This window comes from Lycorma delicatula, chromosome 10 (genome assembly GCF_047948215.1).
Source record: "Lycorma delicatula isolate Av1 chromosome 10, ASM4794821v1, whole genome shotgun sequence".
NCBI lineage: Eukaryota > Metazoa > Arthropoda > Insecta > Hemiptera > Fulgoridae > Lycorma > Lycorma delicatula.
This window is the reverse complement of record NC_134464.1, coordinates 123,150,807-123,169,339: the sequence shown is the minus strand read 5'-3', so window position 1 is coordinate 123,169,339 and position 18,533 is coordinate 123,150,807.

Genomic DNA, 18,533 nt, shown 5'->3' with positions numbered 1-18,533 from the left:
CTTGGCTTGTTTTCGTAAATTTTTATTATATGGTTAATATTACGTTTACACCCTGTGTGGTTTATTATTTTGAAGTTATTTACCCTTTTAATATTAACTACCGGGCGATGATAACGCCCAGGCGTTTTTCGCCCACAAACAACAAAAAAAAAAATAAAAATAAAAAATAAATAGAATTATAGGTCCGTTTTTCTCCTTATAACATATGATTCTTTACAGAAACTTTAATATAAACAGATAATGTAGACATTTTTCTACATAAATTAGGAATATGAGTACAAAAATAAATAAGAATGCTGTACTAGAAACGCTTTATTACTTGTACATTCAATGATTGATTATGTAATGCATTTTATTTTCATACAAAAAATCTTAAGAATTTTAATTTTTAATAAAATTTATCACCTTCACTTGATTTTGTGTAATCACTGTCCTTGAAAATACTGATAATTTTATTTTTCATTAATTATTATACTAATTTATTCATTTAAAAAATGTTTAATTAATTTTTTTTTATATCCACAAGCTTTAAGCTTGTGCATGGGGTATGGAAATGGAATTGTGTAGTGTATGAAAATGCCATTAAATATTTATTAATCATACATCATTTAATTATTATTTTGACATTTTACTAAATTTTATTATAGTTACCATTTTTTTTCAACCCCTAATAATTATTAGTGAATATAAAAAATTGGAAAATATTTTCATATTTTGCCAGAGATTAATTAAATCTTAGTCATAACAACCTCTTAACATAATTATTTATAAAAAAAAGTGTTAAATTAAAAACTAATGATTGCAGGCAACCTGATATGAGTTGAAAGTCACTAAAAAAATAATTTAACCATCCTTAAGAATAACAAATATTTAATACTACAATTACTAGGGAAAGTGAGGCGTAAAATAGTTCCTCATTGCCTTCTCCATTGATACAAATGTATATTCTTATATCAGTATAGCAAGCCCTCTAAAGTGCAGGTGATATTTAACCCTTCAAGCAACACCTTCAATCTGTTCACCATATGGATTGACTGTTTATTGAACATCATTATTCTGTCTGAACAGAAAGCGACTATGACTGATGCCTCTTGAACCTCAAATGCTTTGCATATATCACAGGCAGAAGAAAGGTTAGACAATATAGTGTAAAAGCAACATATTAATACATGTATTCCTTTTGTGGTGGAACAATTTGTTACATACACTGATTCAACGCACTAGAAGTTTCATGGCTACATATACTGGATAAGAAAAAGCTTACGTATTGTATAAAAATTTGCATTACAGGGTTTTTTTGCAGATCTTGATGTTTCATGACTCCCTTTAACAAAAAAAAAAAATTTAGCATTGAAAAATTCTGGATGGGATGTGTACATAAATGCATATGTATGTATGGTTGCCCTGTTTTACCACCTTGTTATCTCCAGACTGAATGGACCAATTTGATTAAATTTGGCATAGTAATTTCTACATATAGCTATTGCTGCCATTTAATTTTTGTCACAATTTACAAGGAGAAAGGGAGAAACAAATCTCATAATTACCATAACCTAAAACTTTACTCAAACAGTAGAGATACATTTTTTCACATAATTAAATGCTTCTTGGATAGCTAAAATTCTTTATGATGATGTTGGGTCTTCTTCAAATTCCAATAAAGGGGGGGGGACAAAAAATTGCTTTTTCTTTTTTTTCTTTTTCTTGCTCAAAGTCAAATTGTACTCCATTACATTAGTATGTCATTTTGGTTATTTATTATTCCAATTAATTCATGGATGTGTGATAGTAAGCCTAATTTTTTGCTGTTTCATCAGTTATGTTTTACTTGATATCTTCAGACTGATTTACCAATTTTTTATGAAATTTTGTTACCTTGTGTAGCATATTGTTTAGAAGTGTGGATGTGTAGACATTAACACATCAGATACCATTTAATTTTGGTTACAACTGGTAAAGGGGTAGTGATACAGTTACCATGGGTATTGAAATACAGTCTCATATCACAAAATTTTACTTCCTAGTAGAATAATGTTTTAGTATATTCTTTACTTCCATGGTTTAATGTCCATCTTCACATGGACATAACTTCACACAATTTTCTGGCAAAGCTGAGAAAGTTATGTAACTCCTACCAGTTTTAAATTATTTTATTAATTACTATCATTTAAAAAATCACTGATAAATTAATGTTGTTTCTATAAAAGAAATTGATTTTAATTTTATTTTATAAAAGTTAGTGAGAAGATCTTTTAAATGAGTCAGTAATTTAATAAAAATGGTAATTAATTTCTGAGTTTAGAATGCTTACATAACAAGATTCTATATTCCTCGCATTTATCAATAGATTACACACCAATTTACTATAGAAAACCCACCACAATTGACATAGTTATCCCCAATAGAACTAACCACTTCAAACAATATTTTTACCATGATATATGAGATCTTATTTACGATAGATTAACAGCATTTTTATTACAAAGAAAAAGAAAAAGAGTTTACATATTAAATTGGAGTACATAATAGGCAGACTTCACTTGCAGATAAATAGACATTAGATAAACATTCACTATAAACATAATTAGAATCAGCCTTTTCAAATCACCTAATAGAAACAAGATGCAAAGACATTAATCACAACACGTAAATTTTACATGTTTGTATCAAACATAAAAACCAAGATCTCAAAACAACTGAATAATAAAAAATGTATATAAACTTACAAAATTTGACCAGCATTTAAAAATAATCACAACATAAAGTGAATTGTAAAATTTGATTATATACTTATGAAATTTACTACTTCTAAACATTTCTGTCACTGGTTACTAACAACAGTAACAAGTGCAACTGAAAAGTTTTTGAATTAAATTATTAAAAAGTTTTTATTTATAATTCGTTTATGATTTGGTTCGTTATTTCAAAAGTTTATAGTTAAAATAATTTTATATATATAGTTATAATAATATATATATTTATACACACGCACATGCACACACACACACATTTATTTATTTATTGCAACCTGTTGCTAACTTAAGATGACTGTTAAAATGAACATTACTATTTTAGGTTATTTGTAAATGATGTTTTTAGCATTTATGCTTTAAAAATTTATTTTAATTCTACACTGTATTTGAAAATTATAAATTGATGATAGATTTTGTAATTTTTAATTGTTAATTCTGTATATCAATTCTTTCACTGCTTATTAATTTTTGGCTCTTTCCCATGCTGTGTTTTTGCTGAAAAAGGTTTCAATACATCAAGTATTTATTTTAATTTACTCTTATACGTATTATGAATACATCCCTTTATCTACTTTATCAAATATTAAAGTTTGTTTAAAACCAATTTTTTTTAAATGTAAAATTTTCTCCAGAAATCATATTTATGTTAATCATTAAATGTTCAGTTGCATGAACCTCAGAGCCCATGTTATTTTTTTTTGCCATTTTTAAAACTGTGTTAAATTATAAAATTATTTTAAAGAGAACTAATAAAAAAAAAAGCTAGATTAGTTAAAGGAAAAAAAAATAGTTATAAAAACCTTATATTATATTGAACAATATTATAAAAAAGAGATATTACTTTATGCTCAGTAAAAATAAAAGCAATGCAATTACAAACATTATTTATTACTATTGAACATTATTATATTCTTTAACTAAAAATTTAATATTATTTAATTAAAATATATTATTTTTAATAAAATATTTTTTAATTAAAAATGTCAGTTATATTAAGTAGTAAAAGGAGGAGAAATTTGGCAGTCTTAGGTTAAAGTCAAATTAATTGTTAAAGGATAATTCCAACAGTTTGACTGTTTAAGTTTTTAAGTTTAATGAACTACTGAAAGGGTGTAAACAAAAAAAAAATCATGATAGCAGTTTATGTTCTCAGTATTTTGAGGAAAAATTACGGACAAGCAAAATTAAATTTGACTTTCTAGAAATGATGATCTAACTAGATATTAATTACTTGATTTAACAAGTGTGTGATTACAATAAAAATAAAAAATTAAAATTATATTTTTTTGTTGTATTAGCTGTATTAAAACATATAGTCTCAGTTATCAAATTCAAATTAAAGTAATATGTTAATTTTTCCTTGTAAATACGCAGGCAATGTATATTCTTCTTCTATGTAAGGCCTTCTTTTACTTCCCCGCCTAGCACTATAGCTGATCTATAGCTACAAAAGGGAAAGTATGGTAATTGGTCCAATTTGGGCATATGTGGTTTTCACCAGATCTTTATATTTTGACACCTGAGGAACCCAAAAAACTGTGTGTACAGTGTCAGGTATTACACCCTGAATCACCTTATATCTTCAGAACTACTTGACTGATTTTGACCAAACTTGGTTAATTCTATAAATGGGGCATTGATACCATTAAATTTTCAACTTAAAATGTCAAAGAAGTGAGGCTGTAGAGCAAGGTCACCTGGCTCAGTTTTTCTTGTAATTATGATAAATGCAAAGCATCTGAGGTATTAAAAACACTAGATAGACACTAGTCTATCTTTTTCTGATAGAAATAGTTCTCTTTAGAGCTATCCCCTATGTTGAATAATGTGATGGTGTAACTTGTAGAAATGAACATCTGCATTCCGGTGCACTTGTCATTCTGATGAGCACAAGAAACCACTTTACTCCTCACTTTCTTTAGTATGCAAGGCATGGGAACCTTGTTATCTTAAGAATGGCTGTGCCAGTTCTTTGTCCTACCATGTTTTTGGTTATGGACTTAATGCATTTTTTGCAATAGATACAGAGAGATTTGTTTAATTCTCTAAGATTATAATTATGATGGCGTTCCTCCAGGTACATGGAGGAACAGCGATACAACTGGACACATGGTATTCCTCGAGGTACAAGTTTTATTCAGTGCCCAGAAGAAAACCCTCAATCAAAATTCTAAAAAAAAGATTTGTTTGAAAGTTGTTTCAAATTTTTTATCCTCTGTTTCCATTTACTTGAAATTCATTCATAGATTTTAAAATAAAAAAAACTATTTGAAATTAAAAAAAACAAAAAATGTTTCTCTGTAAATTGCTTATAATTCTGTTCAATTTTCTTGGCTTCAAATTTTTTGCTAAAATTCATCTTCAGTGAGTGGATTAAAAAATTACCAAAATTGTACTGTATCTAGTTTTTTTTTTATATTGCATCTTGAATGAGTAAATACCAAAAATTAGTAATAATAAGAGGTGGCAGCAGCCTATTGATAATTGTTTCGTGTTAAGAACATTAGATTTCAGTCATATAAATAAACATGCTTAGGTAAAATGTTTCATTGTAAAAGATTATCTTCATATGTAACCTAAAAACAATAGAGATCATGGATTCAATAACATGAAAATTAAATGCATCTCAGCAATAATTATTGTTTATAGAAGATATATTTTAATTATATTTACAGAATATAGATATTACTCTGTATAAAATATTGCATCAATCACATTCTTGTGAAAAAGTAATATTTTGTTTAGAATAGTTGATGATATTTTGAGAACAGTTCACTAAATTTTGAACTTAGATAATTTTTTTTATATTAATTACAAGAATAAAAAATTTTTTTATATTTAAATAAATATTTATCAAAAATATTTTTTTTTATATTTAGTTTATATTATTTAGTTAAATATTTTTTTAAATATTATTTACTTTTCTATGTTATCTTGTAGGGCCATGGATTTATTTCCTAAAACAGATACATGAATTCAATGAACCAAAATATTATTTAAAAAATTACATTGATAGTGTAATAAGCTCTTTGTTTAAGCTTTACCATGAACCCAATAATGGAGTTATCTGGGTAAATTAACAGCTACAACTGTCTTCATATTGTAGTAAAAAAATAATCAGATCAGTCCAACTTATAATATTATTTATAACATTAATTTAAATAAAGTAATGTAACAATGTTTATAAAGAGTGTTCAGTTCACTGTGATTTTAAGAATGTTTATTCATTAAAATTGATGTACTGATATAATTTTTTTAATTTAGAAAACTGTTTGTTTATATGAATTTTAAACAAATTCATGATGAACAGATTTTTTTTTTTAAATTGAGCAACACAAAAATATGTAAAATTTCTTTAAAATTTGTTCACACATCCTTAAATAACAAAATAAAAGTTTAGGTTATTCTATTCATTTCTTATAATCCTATTGGCTGACATTACAATTTTATCACCCAGACTGCTAGGATTTTAAAAGAATTTTCTATTTTTAAATATATATTCATTTAGAGGACATCCTGGTTACATTTATTTACTAGACACTTTTTAAAATTATAGCTGTAATATAAAAACAATTATGTAATATAAAAACAATTTACATATAAATTTTCCTAATTTATATGTAAATTCAGATGTGTTGTTAAAATCCAACTATAATAATATACTATCCAAAAAAAATGATATGAAATTATGTTGTTACATACATATGTTCTTGTCCATGATGGTCAGTTATGAAATTAATTAAAAATTTAAGCTTTTACACCAACTAAATTAGATAATAAAATGTAACTTACCTCAAAACTTTTCAGTTGCGGTCTTCCTTACAAAGTGACAAGTATAGTGTTTTTATAGTAGCATTGTGATTTTTTTTTTTTAATTACAGACACATATTATTGTAAATTGGGTTAAAAAATGTATTTGATATGAATTATTTGTTCAGTTAGTTTATGTTGTTAAGCAATTTGTATTATATTTTGTAATCTTCAATCATGTTAAAATGTGGTGGTTCTTATGTATGTGGAAGAATGTCAAGGTTGTAGCCAATATTGGTGGATTTATAATTTAGTTCTATGTGGTGGTTAGCAAATGTTAATCTGTGTTGCTGAGGAGGGCTTTTAAATGTCCATTGTATCTTTGTTTGAAACTGCTGTTCTTTTGACAAAATGTAAAACATTGCACGGTTAGAATAGTTAGTTTATTTATTTCAGGGGTATTATATTTGTTTAGTAGTTTTGTTCTTTCTACAATAATTACTTTTGTTTGTTGTTTAGTAGGCTACATTGTAGCCAGATTTTTTTGGGTTTGTAAACCATTTTTTCTGAAATTTCTTTTTGTATTTTTTAATGGAATTTTTTATCTTAGTAATATTCTACATTCCTAATATGTATGTATTTAATTAAAATGAATTGCCACCACTAACAACATTTGATATTAGTGTAAAGACGGGAGTACTAGTCACTGAGAATAGTTGCAAAGGTGATTAAAGAATTTAAAGTAAGCTTTTCATTTTGTTATAAAATTTAGTTTGATGTCACTTTTTAAAAAAAGTTTAATTCTCAAATTAGTCTGGTGTTCATGTCAAGGAGGCTATGTTAGTATTTCATATACTATAAGAGCTATGTGAGAAACTTTAAATGAGGAAGAACTTAATTCATTTTTCTAATATGATGGCAAATAAAAGTTGACATGCAACTCCTATTTTTATTTTTTATTTTTTTTTTTGCTTAGTAAATATCATTTAAAAATTTTTCTATTCATGATAATTTTTTCTTTACCTTGAAGGACTAAGCCTAATTTAAAAAAAAAAAAATTATGCTTGTCATATGGATAAAAAATGTAATAACATAACTCTTTTTATTGATTTTTTTTGGTAATAATGGTTGAACACATTGTTTTAGATTTATTTTATTTCTTTCTGTATACAACTTGTTTATAAAATCTGTGTAAAATGACTAATAGTTATTTATAGGAGTATCTTTTGAACTGCTGGTACTTCTGCTTCATTTATTTTTGACTGGCTTTTAAAAAGGAGGGTCTGAATTCAATCTGAATTTTTTTTTGTTTCCCCTGGTGACAAGTTTTTTTTTACAGGTAACTTTAGTGAAAGATATTTGTAAAGACAAAAATTATGTTTATATAAATACTTTGAGGATTTTTTTATCCTTTTTTTTAGTTCTTTGCTCAAAGTAAATGAAGTATTGTGATCTTGAAAAATTTTGGTTTTCAGATCAACAGAAATATCTATTTTGACCATCCCTGAATCCATTGTGACTAGTTTTGGCGTGATGCCTGTATGTACGTACAATGTATTTCACATAACTCAAAAACTATTAGCTATAGGATGTTGAAATTTTGAATTTTGGACTGCTGTAACATCTAGTTCTGCACCTCCCTTTTTGATTGCAGTTGACTGAACCAAAAGTGTACAAAAAAGCCCAAAATCTTATAAAAATTTGGATTTTGGACTTTTTCTTAACTGCAGTAATAAGCCCTCATTGAGAGCTTTTCAATGATATATCATTAGTAGTACTCTTTTAAGTGGTTCCAGATTTATAGCCAAATGAAAAATTAATTAATGAAATATTTGGATCTTAAAAGGCGAAAGCACATCAGTTTTGAATCCGACTTCATATACGTATATTTTTTTTTAATTTAAATATATTGATTTATTAATAATTATTAATTTCTTATTGTAAAAACATTTTTACGATAAATAATAATTCAATAATAATAATAATAAAAAATATCAGATTTTATTAATAAAATAAAATATGTACTTTTCATTTTAAATAAAATGTTGTGTAATTTAATAGGTGTTCAAGGAAGTCATGTGATGCAACATCAGATTTTTTAGTTTTGCTTAGTAATTGTTTGTCTTATTTTAATGAAATAATCCCTAATGTCATTATTGCTATTCAGAAAATTTTTATGTGACAGTTAAGAAATTAATATTATTTCTTGCATTCTAAAAATCCTTAGTTTATGTTTAGTAGTTGTTTTGTTACATCATTCCTATGTATTCTTTTCTTATTTTTATAAAAATGATGGTTTCTTGCCTTCTCATTTCCTAGAATTCTTTTTTTTTGTGTAAGCAACGTGTTTTTTGGTCTATCAGTTTGATGAAAAATGAAATCAACTAAAATAAAAGATAAAAAAAAACAGTACGTTTTGATTCTTCTTTATATTTTGACTGGGTTTGTAGTCAGGGCTAAGATTATTAATAGTTTGATTTTATCTTCTGAAAGTTAAAATTTAGAATTCTGAATAATTAAAAAAGTATCATTTGTGTTGGTTTTTGAAGTTGATTTTATTACATTTTTTTTAAGTGTATTTCTACTGTTATTTTCTCTTTGTCTTTTTTCTCTTGACAATAGACATGGATTGATGTTGGTACAACTGGATTTCCTTCTTCCCATTAACCTATTAGAGGAAATTTGGTATGGAAATTCTTAGCATGTACAAAAATACCATGCTTTGGTGAAATTTGAACCCAAAAACTTTTGGATGAAAGTCAGAGGTACTACCATTCATAATGTTGAGATTGTAAGGTTGACTTATCCATTAGCTATTTATAAAAGAAAAATATTTATATATACCTCATTTGGTCCCATGCTTGTTTTTTAATCTGCTGCTGCTGGCTTAAATTCCTGGCAAGTCTCTTTCGACATTTTTTCACCTAATTGTTTCATGTACATCATATATACTTCATTAATATACATTAATGGATGTCTGATATTGTAAAACTTAAATAGTAAGATCTAATTAAAAGGATACTAAGACAAAGATGATTCTATTGTATGAGTGAGTGTTTTCCTGAGAGGTGATATATATATATATATATGACTTAAAAATGACTTAAAAATTGTCACAGCTTGTTATAACAAGCTGTGACACATATTAGTTAAATCAGACATTACAGTCAATCTTAACTGTACAATGATATAAAGACCTTATAATTATTTATTTATGTGTTATTCTGTACTATTTATAAAGCATTCATTACATTTTTTTCTCAACTTTATATAATGCAAGATTAAGATAATTGTTGGCAGAATTTGAATTTTAAATTAAAATTAAGACACATTTTGCACATAATTAAATTCATTATTATGTTGTTTTTAATTACATTAACTTTATGTATTGTAACATTTATTATATGTTATTTTAATAATCATAAATTTTATCAGTATCATTTTAACTATAAAGACATTCCGGTGTTGCCAAAATTCTGTGCCAAAGTTTTGATATATATGTTTTAACCTATATTGAATTAATGTCTTCTTAAATGTGAATTTCTTATTGAATTGTGGTGGTCTTTTCTAAATGTAATTTATGTACATAGTTATTTGGGCTTAATAGTTTAAAGATAAATATAAATCCCTATTTCATTAGTTGTTTTTATTTTATTATAATTATTAATAGAAAAGACATCCAAATTTACATAAGTACTTTTCTGTTTCTTTAATTTATCGTAGTCCTAACTTGTTAATCTGAACTTTTTAAATCCTGACTTTTAATCAACAAATTTATGGAAAAATTAATAATAGGAATTCTAAAAAATAGTTTTCTAGTGAGATTTTAACGACCAAATTATTAAAAATCCTGTGTTTGGCACTTATAATGTATAGTAATATAACTGATAATGGATCCTAAAAATTACTCATTTATTTCTCTGTAAATTCTTTTGTTTTGTACTTGAGACTAAATTCATCCAGATTGAGAATAAACAAAGATTATGATTGAACACCTAGTTAATTGAATTAGTCTTATCTCTATAATATAAAAAAGGCTACATTTCCTGCATTTCATTTTATGCTGTTTTACGTTTTATACTGCCGTAGGCTTCTCAGAAAATGTTGAAAATGCATGATGAGGTTATTCAAAATAATTTATTGTACACTGCTTCTTAATTACTATTACCTCATTATTTTGGTTTTTATTTATAATACCCAACAAATATGTGCACGTACGCTTGAGTACGTGCACATATTTGTTGAGATGCACCTGTGCACATGAGTATTTATCTACTGATGTTATATTTTTTTTTTTGTGTTGTTCTTGCTATTTGATTGATTTATTGTAGCAAAAATTCAACATTGTTTCAATTTGAAGTCTTCAATAAATATTTTTAAAATAACAGTTGATAATTGGTTTTGAATAATTTTGTGAAATTATATTTACTGATGGTAAAAATGTTTCTGTGAATGTGATAACTTGTTATAATTTCTTCATACTTCTTTATAACCATCTTGTCTGTTTGTCTTCTCCCATTTTTATAGTACTTAAAATGTGATCTGTGAACAACAAAACAACATTACAGCCTTAACAATCCAAGAAACATTTACAATTAAATTTATTAAAAAGTAACATAAATTCTAAAGGCATAAAACAGCTGTAAATAATTAGATAATTTGCCTACTACATAAAGTTTCTTTTTCTTTTCAAAATACCACTGATATCTCTTTTGGCAGACCGGTCAAGTATGGTAAAAGTTCCATCTATTTTCGATTGAAAATCAATCGAGTAACGATGTCAGTTACTTCATCGATCCCATTTTTTCTTTCGGGATTCCATTTTAATAAGAGACCTATTGTTTTTATCCTACGATGAATTCTACAGGATGAATTCATTAAGATACGAAACACTATTAAGATTACTATTTAAAAATATGTTGTGATCAAATCTCTTTTGTAAAGATCTTGTGTATAAATGGTTTGCAAAAAACATTAGCTCAACATAAATATGTTTAGGCATAGAATTGTATGTAGAAAAACGTATATTGAAATATTAAAAAAATTTCATGTAGTAGGAAAATTAACAAATGAAAGTTTAAGCTTGACAAATGTGTTTTGATTTCATTTTTTGCATGTAGTTGAAGATAGAATTGCACAGAGTTTTATGTATAGTTAATAAAAATGTTCCATATAAATATTAAATATCATGAAAATTCTTGACAGGATGTGTTTTATATATATATATATATATATATATATACACTTATATATACACGTCTATGCATAAATTTATGAGGCTCAAAAATCTCTAAACTGCATCAGTTTCATTGAAATTTAGATGCATGTTAAAATTTGATAAAACTTGGTTGAGTTTAGGCTGATCTCAGTCAGACCAATTCTGGAGTCTGAATATTTTTAGAGTAGTTACTGTGGAACTTTGATGCGCTCCAATAAAAAAAACAACAATTCTAATCGATAAACTATTTTACAAATAAGATTGTAACATTTTTAATTAGGATTCTTAAACACAATTCATATATCCAAAATCATTCTTATTTATTTAATGAAATGAATTTGAAAGTATGAAGGTGTCAAAAAACCGTATTTTAAAGATTATATTGGTAGCATCACTATCTCTCTGTCAAGTTGTCATACTTGCCAGAGGTAGCGCTAACGAAGCCTCTTGATACAAAAGTTATTACTGACAAACATAAAACAAATTATTTATATAGAATTAAAAGACTAATTTAAAAAAATATTTATTGTTTTTCATACACCCTAGAAAAAAATGAGTGTTGAAATAAAATCAGATATGGTATCTATAAAATTGCTAAAAATAGATACAGAATCTTGAGATATATAAAATGACCCTTCATGTAATAAAAATTGCAGTAATAAAAATAAATCAAATTGAAAATTTGGAGAAATCTCATATATACAAATTTAAATCTAACAATGCTAATATTATAAACAAGCAGGTTCAGTTAAAAAATTGATTGAGACTGTTGCTGCCACCATCTACCATGATCAAATTATAATTTCCATTGAAAAATAACATTCAGTTATAATTTATATGATTAAAGGGAACCATTTTTTTAAAATTATTTTTTATAATTTGAATTTTTTTTAAGCAATCTATTAAATTTCTTTTTTAAAATTATGGCACTGATGATGATGATAATAATGAATGGATCCACCAGAAATATAACATCTTGTAGAAACGCTATTAATATATAATTTTAGTAACTTTAATTAATTACATTACAACCCCACTATAACATGGCCAAATGGGGACATTGATTATACCCGCGTTATGGGCTAATCGCATTATTTCAAAGGTGAAGTGAGAAACAATAAAAATAAATGACCATTGAGTTAACGTTGTATTATAATAATTAAAATATTACCAAAAGATACAGCTACAAATAAAATTACTTTGATAAAATAAAAATTTTGAATAATTCAGTAAATTGCCGAGAACTGAATGACTGTACTTACTATGTTTGTGGCTAGATTTTATTTACACATTGTTTTTTTTTCATACTTTTTAAACATATTGTAGTTAACTAAAACGACAAACGACGACTAATACGACAACACTATCTATTTTAATACTATAACAGAACACATTTAAACAATATGGTTGAATGTGCATAACTAAACATAAAAATTAAAAAATCCAAGTTTACAGTAGTTATTATAAAACGAAAGAACTTATTTTTGTTTTTGGAGTTCCATGTTCTTTTTCTTATTTATGTACGATTTAATGTAAGTGTAACAGATGAAGAGGATCACAATCGATCTGTTGTTCCATCCACATCATTAAGTGATTTATGTTGTTGAAAACTTCAACAACATAAATCACTTCAACTTTATTTTGAGTGCATTAACTGTAACGATCTCTGATACGTATTCACTTTCTTCATCCGACAAATCATTCCCAGCTGCAATAACACTTTATTTTCATTCATACCTATTATCCTCTGAAGTAATACCTTACGGTGGTTCCGGAACCTAAACAGAAAAAAGAGATAGGTGCAGCAACAGACTGTACAATTTCATTATCGATCATGTAATACTGTACGGGAGTATCATCCTCTTGAACCCATTATTCTAGATCAGTAACTGATAATTTTTAGCCAGTACGTGCAGAGTATTCTTCAGCATTATTGTAGGTGAAAATATGAGTTTTTTGTTTAGAAGACATTTTAGAATTACAGTATATCGAGATACTGTATAACAGAAAAAAGAGATAGGTGCAGCAACAGACTGTACAATTTCATCATCGACGATGTAATACTGTATTTTCTTACTTTATGTAGGGAGAGTCAATAAGATCAAAGAAATCAAGTAATGTAGGCTTTATTGGAAGCCTACAATCAATTTACCGCATTACCTCTTCATTTGTCACTCTATCCACCCATCTGATTTTTAACATTTTCCTGTAGCACCACATTTCAAAAACTTCTAATCTTTTCTTCTCAGGTACTCCGATCGTCCAAGTTTCACTTGCATATAAAGCTACACTCCAAACATATACTTTCAAAAATCTTTTCTTATATTTAAACTAATTTTTGATGTAAACAAATTATATTTCTGACTAACGGCTTATTTTGCCTGTGCAATTCGGCATTTTATATTTGTATTGCTCCTGCTTCGTCCATCTTTAGTTAATTCTACTTCCCAAGTAACAAAATTCTACCTCCGTAATATTTTCTCTTCCTATTTTTATATTCAATGGTCCTTCTTCTTCATTATTTCTAGTACATTTCATTGCTTTCGTTTTGTTCTTGTTTCTTTTCATGTGGTAGTTGTTGCGTAGTACTTCATCCATGCCGTTCATTGTTTCTTCTAAATCTTTTTTACTCTCAGCTTGAATTACTATATCATCAGCAAATCGTAGCATCTTTATCTTTTCAACTAAAATAGTAGTTATATCACAGATTTGCTTCCTGAATAATGTTTGGAAATATGGTTATATAAGATTTTTTCAGTACTAAAATGTAGTTCAGCCTCAGTAATACACATCATTGTTAGTGGCAATTGCCATAAAACTTTGTTAGAAAACCCATCCACAATGGAATTTGAGTATCCAGTATATTAAATGTGATTTGTGTTCTGTTTCTTGGACTAATATATTATTTCTTTTAAATTTAATATATTTTTAAATTAGTTTAATTCACAATTTTTATCTGCACGTGTAAAATTTACATGTCATTTTATTATGTCCAGTTTTCATGAGGTTACTTGCAAATGATAATTAATTCTGAAATTTAGTGTAGGTCCTTGTAGAATATTATGATTTCGCTGAATGTTCAATTTTGTAAAAGAATGAAAGTGAAAAGTGGCAGTTTAAGAATAAAATCGAGCAGAAGCTATTGACTTTGTAGGACATTTAATTAGGATGAGTAAGAACTATTTGCTTAAGAAAATTTTTGAATGAAAACCTGCAGAAAGAAGATGGAGAGATCATTCAAGAATTGTAATGGAAGATAAGAGTGTGAAAAATGACATGTAATATTGTAAACACATACTATATGTATTTAATTTATATGAAAAAATTCTCATAATCTTTTTGTTATTGTGGCGTATGTTCCATTTTTCGGATAGATTATTCCCTTCAGTTATGTTAAAAAATAGTTCTGTAAATTTCTTGGCAGACCAACAAGACTACAACTAAAAACAATTGTAGATTGTTCAAGATAGACAATTCTATGTTACAGCATAGATAAACAGTTTTTTAAATATTAAAATAATGTAACATATTTTCTTATATTCTTATTGTAATTTTTACTAAATTAAAAAGAATAAAACTAAGAATTTGTCTTACCTATATAGTGACAATGTACTATCGGTAGAAATATCCACATCTTCAGCTCATTCACTGGTTTTCACATATTTTCAAATTTACCGGCAGAAGACAAACAGTTGAAAGTCATTAAAAAAATTTTAAGGCTGTGGACTAAAGATAACAATTTTCTCCATTAAGGAATTTATTGATAAATGATCCAGGAACAACACAATACTGTCATATTTATCAGTATCAAAAGAAACAAAACTATTCAAAATAAAATTAATAAAAACGGTAATAGTATAATATTTGGTAACCATGTTCAATTTTTTTCATAAATATATACACACACACATATATATATATAAATATAAGTAACTTTTGTATTAAAAATATTCTTTAACAAATATCTTGCATTTTTAATCAAAACGTTAAACAAAAAATATATATATATATATATATATATATATATAGTAAAATTTTACAGTGTTAATTAGTTTACACTATAAAGTTTTAAAGTTATACAAAAGTAAATGAGATGAGATGATTGTCTCTACTTACATTAGTATCAAAGGACAGATGAAAAAGTCTTGTAAAATACAAAAAAAAAAAATATAAAAACTTACCATATGTTGTATGTTTTTGAGTAAAAATATATTATTCTCTATTCTTATTAATACAGACTAAAAATAATATCTATTTATCTGTCCAGTTTCTCTTCAATAAGATATACTGAAATTTTCCTTATGGATATTAATTGTAATTTTAGTTCAGAAAATTTCTGTTATTCTTGACATTTCTCCCCTTACTCCTTTTACTTTATAACTGCATTTCTGATTTTTTTTAGATTTTTAACCATTCTTGTAGAAATTTGTTTTCAAGAGTGTATATTATTTCCATTTTAATATCATGTTTAAATGAATTAAAATTATTTAAATAAAATGAGAATCAGTTGTTTGGTTATTAGGATACTGATTTCAAAATAAAAATTACAATGCATTCAGCTAATTATTAAAAAAACTATGCCAAACAACATATTGTAAAGATTAAATTTCAGTAAGTTACAAGTTGAATAAAATCAAAATTCCAACCTCCCTGATGGAGTGAAAGTATATTTCTTTAAAAAAAAAAAAATTTATCTGGAAGGTCCCAGGTTTGAATCCTAGTCAGGTAATGCATTTTTTCACGTCCTATAAAAGTTCCATCTCATATTCCTCCACACAAGCTCCAAATCAGGTTGATGATTAATTTATCATAATAAATCTATAAAATAATCATCTATCTCCCACCCCTAAAAAAAACAAGATATTTGTTGGAAATCAGTAATCAATAAACTGAATCTAAGAGATTTCTCAGAATAATCTGCATTTATTGCTGATAATTGGAGACCGGATTATATGTATTTGCATATTAAGCCCATTCTCACCGGTTATTGCATATTTTCCTTAAAATCTAGTGATGATGCGTATTTTCGCTATATTTACAATAATTTTCGGTAGGATACCCAGTTTATAAATGAAATCTTATGTTGTAGCCAGCAAAACCTATTAGCCGCACGGCTCTTAGAGCGCACGTCTATGCTCTACAGCCGCGTGTCTATGGTTTTAGTAGGATAATATTATTATGTGCCCAAATAAAACACAGAATCACGCGAAACTAAGACAGACGAAACCGTTCTGCGTCGCGCACGCCTACAGCAGCACTCCTCCCACTAGGCAATTAAATTATCCAAGTTATTTTGACGCGCTTTTCGCTTTAGTTTAGTTTTTTATTTATTTCAGCAAAGTTTAATATGTACCATGCCTCCAAAAAAAAAAAAAAAAAACACCTCTTCGTAGATAGTTGACTATCCTAGGACATTTACATACGACGCAAATTTTTTATATGTTGTTGAGTTTGCGAGAAATATATTTTGTATACAAAAATTTTCAAATAGACCAGCTCGTGAAGACAAGTTTTCATATCGCAGGATTGTAAAAGAAAGGCCCATGAGAACAACTTATAACAGAGTCAAGTAGCAATCTAGTATATAGTAGAAGGAAGTAATCTTCCTTCTACTACTAATCTGAGCGCTAAAATTGTTTCCCTTATTGCTTAGATTATGGATAAAGTAGGTGTCATCCTATTTTATTTTGTTAATTCTGTACTTGGGTTGATAGGATTAATATAATATATATAATTATATAATATTTTATTTAAAATGATTATTACAAAATTTGACATTTTTAGTTGTTAATATAAATTTGATTGTAGTATACATTTGATGATATAAATTTGTTGTTTAGTGAATAACAAATTATTTTTGGACAATAATAATATGTAAATTAATGCAAATAATAGAAATACCATTCACCTTCAGGGTTATCATTGCAAGAGATTTCTTTGTAGATTATATTCCTTTATTTACCATTCCAATTTCTATATTATCTGAGCGTAGTTAAATTTCATTCCCGGACTCTTTATTAATATTAAATGGCTTTACCCTACTATTAAATTATATTTAATTTCTATTAGCTAGATTTTTAACACTATTAGCTAGCTGTACTGTATGATATGCTGTTACCTTCATCATCTGAAAAGGAACCTTTTAGATTACACTTCAACCTATACAAAATTGCTGAAAAAACTGTTGTAAGTTTTGCATTACTTAGAATAAAGTAATTCTTTTCATGTTGTCTTTGCCTTTCATATATAACTGAAGTAAATAAACTAATTATTCTGTAATTCTTTTTTTAATTTTCAGAATGAATTTATCATTACTCGTTCTCGATGATGCTCGTCGTCATCATCATCTGTATGTGTTCTGTGTAGCGGCAGGTCTCACTATTGTCTTCATTACTTCCTGTCCCAAGCCTTCTCCTTCATCCACTTGTAGTTTCTAATCCCTTTCGCATGTATTTACTTGATCCTTTTCCTTCATCATCACTTCCTTTCTCCTACCAACTTGCAATGCAATTCTCAAGATTCCATTTCCTCTCACCACAGTCCTAACTAGTCTCCTTTTCTTTTGTTTACATGCTACATAAATGCTTGTTCCTTAATCCTGTTCATTACTACCTCATTCCTCAGTTTATCTGTCTATTTTACACTCTCTCTCTTTCTCTCGCTCTCTCTCTCTCCATATATATATATATATATATATATATATATATATATATATATATATATACACAGAGTGATTCAGGAGGATAGGACAATACTTTGACAACTCATTCTAGAGGCTAAAAATAAGAAAAAAGTTCATGTAAACATAGGTC